Source organism: Canis aureus, chromosome 25 (genome assembly GCF_053574225.1).
Source record: "Canis aureus isolate CA01 chromosome 25, VMU_Caureus_v.1.0, whole genome shotgun sequence".
Taxonomy (NCBI): domain Eukaryota; kingdom Metazoa; phylum Chordata; class Mammalia; order Carnivora; family Canidae; genus Canis; species Canis aureus.
The window spans coordinates 37,025,097-37,031,262 of NC_135635.1; positions in this window are offsets into that span (position 1 = coordinate 37,025,097).

Sequence of the window (6,166 nt, forward strand, 5' to 3'; positions counted from 1 at the left end):
CACAGTGCTGGAGGGTAGAACAGTCCACAGCACTGGTGGACATAAGCTCACAGCTTCTCTGCCCCAGTTCCTGGGAACTGGAAAGGGTCCCTTAATAAAGCAGTGAGCTGACAAGGTAAATCTCCATCTTAAGGGCCAAGTCGTTTCTTGAAGGCCAAACACCTATTTTTTAAAAACTATGCCTGGAGAGAATGTCTTCTGTTTCTAGCTTGGGGAGATAGATGTCTCGGTGGCTTTCCATCCAGAACCTCTATGATTATGCATTGCAGCTGCTGGTACTTGGTTTTTAGGGGAAGAAATACAAATCCTGAAAGACCGGAGGAGGCTTGTAGGCTGCACCAGCAGGAGGCAGTAGACTAGGAAATTGAAATAAGGAATTTGAAATTTTGTTGTTCTATATTTTGGTTGTTTGCTCTACTTTTAATGAATTACCTCATAATGAGAGAAAGGAAGAGATTGTGAGATTTTTATCTCCAGCGTAAGCCAAGGTTATAGCAAAAATAACCATCTCTGGACTATTAAACTAACAGCCAAGGGAGAAACCTGTAGACACTATTCACTGCTTTTAATCTCAGTCCTCGAATTTTTACAGTACTGAGCAAAGGCAAATTATATTGGTAGATAGAAAGAACATCTAAACAATTGCATTAATTTGGTAATGATGACAAGTCATAAGTTTCTGGTCTATTTCCAAGATTCTCAAGTCTTTTATATTTGTTTTTATTAGAGGAGTAATATTCCAAGTTTGATTTTTCCTTAAATGATTGGCTTTATCATTCAGTCAAATAGTTTATAGTGGAATAATCAAAATAACCTATCTTCATTAAATCAGATGATTCTCCATATATACAAAAAATGTAGATACTTTTTTAAAAAATATTTTATTTATTTATTCATGAGAGAGATGGGGGGTGGCAGAGACATAAGCTCTATGCAGGGAGCTCAATGTGGGACTTAATCCCAGGACTCTAGGATCATGCCCTGGGCCAAAGGCAGACACTTAACTGCTGAGCCATCCAGGTGTTCCTCCCACCCCAAATTTAGGTAGTTTCAAAGGAGACCAATAGCTCCTTTGAAAACATAGGGACATGACTTTGACTTCATTCTTGCATGATATTTTGTAATTTTAATTCAGAAAATAGAATTTAAATACTTGAATTCATGAACTCATTTTATAAACTTGGTTGATAATTTGGAAATGTCACAATGTTTTATTTTGTTCATTTCTAAGTAATAACTGTGGGTATGGAAAGGGTTACGGTATAGGTAGGGTGAGATAGGAGGCCCCTGACTCCCCTGACTAGGCTCACACAGGGGCCTATGTGACCAGGCTCATAGAAATCCCAAATGTGGAGAAATGCTGAGGCCGACAAAACCAGAGATAAGGGAACAAACTAGACCACCTGCCCTGGATGTTAGGGAGTATTTTTTTTTTTTTTTTGGCAGCTACGTTGTAATCACAGAAAATGACTAGACCTCAGAAAAGTGAGCCATGAAAGATGTTATCAATCATCTTTGCTTAAACCAAGATGGCACAAGAATCTCAAAACCACAAGCTTCCCAGTCAGTTCTCAATAAAAGACTGCCAATAGCCCTCAGTGTCAAACCATTTGGGAACTTCCTCTCTCTAGAAAGCTTTTTTTCATTCCTTTCTGCTTTCACCTTCCCTTAATAAGCTTTCATTTCATTTCACGCTTTTGTGTCCATGAGATTCATTCTTCAATTCCTTGAGACAAGAACCAGTAACCCTGCAACAAATGTAGCAAAAACTGAAACTATACTAAAATAAAAGATCTTTTTGAAAGAAAATAAATTTTTAAAATTCTTTGTATTGAAGGAAAACTGGAGGCAAATTTTGACATCTATACCTCAGAATTTTTTCTCAGCCTTAAAAGAAAATACCTAAATTTTACATATAAATGTGGTTTGCTGCATTATTTTTTTCATCTTTTAGTATGGTTTGTGTTTGAATACAGAATCAACCTAATGAACAAGTATTGATTATATCCTCTCAATATCTAGGTTTAAGTTCCTTCTTGTCACTTTTTTTTTTTTTTTGGAAATTATGTTCTCTTTTCTTTGAAAGACTCTACTCTATTTTCCAGGCACCCTGAATCCCTTTCCTCATAGCAAAAGAGACAACCACAGATCCGGATCTGAACTTTCTGTTTTGGTAAAACACAAAGGGGTAGTTTAAGGGGTAGACCTATGGTTTAAGGTCTGTAGGAGCAGATCTGTGACCCAAGCAAGACAAATCTGAGTTCATGAATTGATGAATGGAAGCTCAGAGATAGATTTTTTTTTTAAGTTGGATTTTTCAGTTGGGTTTGCTAAGATACTTGTTGCCTTATCAATTTAAAGAGAAGCAGAGACTAGCACAATGCAATTTCATCCATGGTGCCCTGAATTTGGTAGCTTTTTCTTCAATTTTGTGTACCACCCTATTCAGCTTCCCCTCTGTAACATAATAAACACCTTCATTAGTCTAAGCCATTTAAACGGACTCAAATTTCTATTAACCATAACTAAAGAGAAGTGACTAATTCAAAACTGTTTTCTGAATCCTATTGAAGCAACGTTTAGTCCAAATCTACATTATCCTTCAGAGATATTTAAACATTATTGTCCTTCAAATATTTTACTACATTCTAAAGCCTAGGAAAAATTATTTTGGTTATATAACATGGTTATATTACAGTGTTAAGATATATGTAGCTTTCTGTCCTGTATTCCTGTTAGATGACAATAGGGTTGTAATTCAATCGGCAGAAATCCAGCATACTGTAGATCTTAAGTCTGTGCTCTGACTTTGGCAATTTGATATCAAGTAAAGTATGAATATAGCTTTTCTTCTGGTTTTCATGCTAGAAGAGAAAGCAGGCCTTAGGAGATAATTATATATCAGAATAATCATGACATTACATGCTTAATCATGAAATGAATGAAACAGATCACAAAAAAAGTCTTCTCAGGGATGTGTAAATCTCTTAGTTATAGGAATTCTAACAGCCCCAATTTCATCTCCAAAAATGTTTACAGTAAAGCATACTTCACATTCTGTGTTTTCCCAGTATTTGAAATTGAATAGATCAGAACTTTAAAAACTCAGTCTTAGGTACTTTATAAGAAGAGATGTAAACTAGTGTCATACTAATCATGGCCAAAATAATCTTAGTATTCCCAATATTTTCATAAAATATACTCTGTACAAGGTAACTTCTATTTATTCAGAGTACTGAATGGCAAATCTATTTTATGGCAACAAACCATAATGGTTAGAGCAGAGACTCTAGTTTAAATCCCAGCTCCATGGCTTACTAGCTCTGTGATCTTGAGAAAGATACTTAACATCTGTTTGACTAATTTGTTTTCATATCCAAAGCAGAGATGATAATAGTCTTTATTTTACAAGCTTGTTTTTAAAATTAAACAAGTTAATATAAAATAATCTTTAGGAAAAGTGGCTAGCATACATCACTATTATGCAATAGGAATGAGTGTCATTGGACATTCTGGACAAAATAGAAGTTTGCTGAATGGATAAAGTTAGGTTTCCTAATCAATGTAAACACTGGCATTTTGCATTATTTGTCTACTTTAAAACAGCTGTCAAACGATTTTAAATATTATCAATTTTAATACAACAGTGTGAAATAGGATGTTCTTGAAATACAATTATATATTTTTTCTAAAGTAAAATTTTATCATAATTTGGCATGTGGATAAATACTTCAAAGGTGTATGATAGACATTTATACGTTTTGCTTCAAAGCATCAATAGTATATACTTGTTCTACTTTGACAAAATAGTTTAATGAACAGTGTATTTGCTACCCAGTCTAGAAGAATTTCTACCTTTTAGGAGATACTTTAGATTCTAATTGTGTGTATGATTATATATATATGACACACATGTATATGTGATACAATTGGCTCAGAACTTGCCATTCACACACTCCCACACATATATACATAGTTGAGAATAGTATTTATATATTTAGCTCCCCCCCAATTATGTGTATAAGTTCTTTTTTCATTTAGAGAAGAATATTTTGTGCAGCTGGAAGTTCCCAAGAAGCTTGTGTCCCTTTAAAATATTTCCATTTTAAAGGGGCATTATTTCTCTCCCCCTCTCTCTCTCTCTCCTCCTCTTCTTTCTCCAGGGACTCTCAACAGGGCAAGTATCAGAAGAGGCAGGATCTTGGGAGAACAGGCATCTGCTTTATTCCAAGCTCTATCCTACACAAATGGGCATACATCTCTGCAGGCAGAGCCAGAGATGCTGGACAGCCTGCCAGAGTAGAGGTTGGAGTGGCCTGGGATAGTCTCCAATAAGGAACACCTAAGAGCCCTGGTTGCTGGAGAAGTATAAGATCCCATCAGGTGGCAAGTACAGATAGGGGCAGATTGGTGCCAATTTGCAGTTGCCTCCTGAAAATGATAGGGGATAGGCTCCCTCTACCCTGGAGTCTATGCAAGTGGTTGTGGTTGAACTCTAGTTACACAGGTCTAGGAGGCTTCTGCTATCCAAGGCCTACTGAAGGAGTGCCAATGCTCCCCTATGCCTTATGTATAATGCTAGTCAGTGTAGCCAGGGATCTGGAATAGGACAATGGTCAGGAAAGACTGGATTGCAGGAGAGGGCTATTGAGAGATGAGGTGCATACCTAGTCCAAACCCTAATCTACCCAATGGTGAATGTTCCCCCTGAAAGCAGAGCTCCAGCTTACCCCACTCTTTTGTCAAAGAGGGGCCAGGTGAGATGGCTGGTATAACCACCTATCAATCTAAAATTTTCAGAAGGCAATATTGAAGCAAAAGTATTTATTTAGGATCAAAGAATTGCAATTCAGGGTACACAGGTTTGGGTAGTAACCCAAATAGTGTCCACTAAAAAGCAAAAGTCAGGGGTTCTAAAGTCAAAAAAGTAATGCTTGTTTACATTGTTCACAAAGAATTTTGATTGGTATTGGCAGCAGAAAACTAACCTTGACTAAACATAATTGTTTACATTGTTCACAAAGAATTTTGATTTGGTATTGTTTACATTGTTTTTGGTATTGTTTTACATTGTTTTTGGTATTGTTTACAATTGTTTACATTGTTCACAAAGAATTTTGATTGGTATTGGCAGCAGAAAACTAACCTTGACTAAACATAAACTAACCTTGACTAAACATAATGAAAGCTAAGGCTTTCACTGAGCTAAAGTCCACTATTGTAGCAAGTTCTTGCAGAGTTCTTGGAGTATTTGTCACATGGCCCATTTAATCGTTTTTAAATTTGTCATTTTTTTAAAGGTTTTATTTCTTTATTCATGAAAGACACACACACACACACACACACACACACACACACACACACACACAAAGAGAGGCAGAGACACAGGCAGAGGGAGAAGCAGGCTCCATGCCGGGAACCTGACGTGGGACTTGATCCCAGGACTCCAGGATCATGCCTTGGGCTGAAGGCAGGCGGCATGGCCCATTTCAAAGGTTCATGGTTCCACTTGAGGAGAAGAGTATGTGCATAAGGCCCACCTCTTTCAGGGCCACTTCAATTTTAAAACACCTGGATGCAAACGACTTCATTTTATGTCACCTTTCAAAAAACAAAACAAAACAAATAAACAAGAACAAGAAAAAGAGATATCCGGGCTGTTGCTGGAGAATCCCAGGAGCCCCTTCAGGCAGTAAGACCAAATTGAGTCTGTTGCCAATTTGCAGCTGCTGCCTGGAGCAATATTCAAGGCGCAGGGCAGGGGTGGTGATGGTGGAGGGTCAGGGGCCCTAGGGGCTGTACCTTTGGTGCTGGGGACTAGCTCTAATGACCTAACACAGCTGGGCTGCTCAAGGACTACTAAAGGGGTGCTTAATGCACACACAGGCTGGAAACTTTAGCTTAGCCAGGGACCTATAACAGGGCAAAGGTCTAGAGAAGTCTGGCCACAAAAGGCTTGGGACGAAGGCATCTACCTAATTCCAAGCCTTAACCTACAAAAATGTGCATATTCCCCATGAAAGCAGTACTGGAGAATACAGAACTGCTTGGCCAGAGAAGGGCTGGGGTCCTGGCTGGGGTCCTGGCTGGGGTATCCTTTATATCAAATTTCCAATTCTGATGAATGTATCTGTTGATTTCTAGCTGCTGGGATAAGTTCTTGGGC